This window comes from Petaurus breviceps, unplaced genomic scaffold, assembly GCF_028583685.1.
Source record: "Petaurus breviceps papuanus isolate PSGF00001 unplaced genomic scaffold, PetGlider_PUasm1.0 91041, whole genome shotgun sequence".
Taxonomy (NCBI): domain Eukaryota; kingdom Metazoa; phylum Chordata; class Mammalia; order Diprotodontia; family Petauridae; genus Petaurus; species Petaurus breviceps.
The window spans coordinates 38,703,638-38,704,418 of NW_027187400.1; positions in this window are offsets into that span (position 1 = coordinate 38,703,638).

Consider the following 781-nt stretch of genomic DNA (forward strand, 5'->3'; position numbering starts at 1 on the left):
CACACACACACACACACACACACACACACACACACACACACACACACGTCCTTGATCTCAAGAACTTCCCAGTCTAATGGATGACCCCCGAAAACCCTAGAATTTAAGAGTAAACCCTTGGGACACTTGACACACTTACTAGCTGTGTGACTTTGGGCAAGTCTCAACCCCAACTGCCCTCCAAAAAGCAAAAAAAAAAAAAGTAAACCCTTGGAAAGACCAAAAATCTACCCTTCGTTGGCAACAGTGGGAGCACCTAGGGGTTTAAGTCATCTGTCTAAGACAGGAGAAGATGGAGAAACAGTTGCGAGAGTTGGATCTTCCTAGGGACTCATGAGGCCTTCCCTGTTGGGTTGGTGGCTTTTGTTAGACGCAGATCAGGCAAAGGATGTCTCATGTTGGTGTGCTGAGGGGCAGGGTGGAGGTCCTTCTGCCTTAAATCAGATGTGGGCATTAGGAATATACCTCCCATTCCCTGGCTCCCATGATCTCTGGAGAATCCTACCTGACTCTCAATACTGATGCAGGGTGACCTCCCTGGTCAGCTAGTAAATCAGAGGCAAGACTGTGGACCTCAGGTTACCTGGCACCTGGGTCTCTGCCATTTGGCCCCTCATTCTGAGCAGGGAGGGTCTTCCTGCCCAATGGGACAGAAAGGACCAGCACACTGGACACATCCAGCAGCTTCGGCGAGCTGTCTCATGAGCTGGTGAATGTTCAGTCACTCTCCATGTCCAGGCTGGCTGCTCCGGGGGCTGGGAATTTTTTGAGTGGGAAGTCA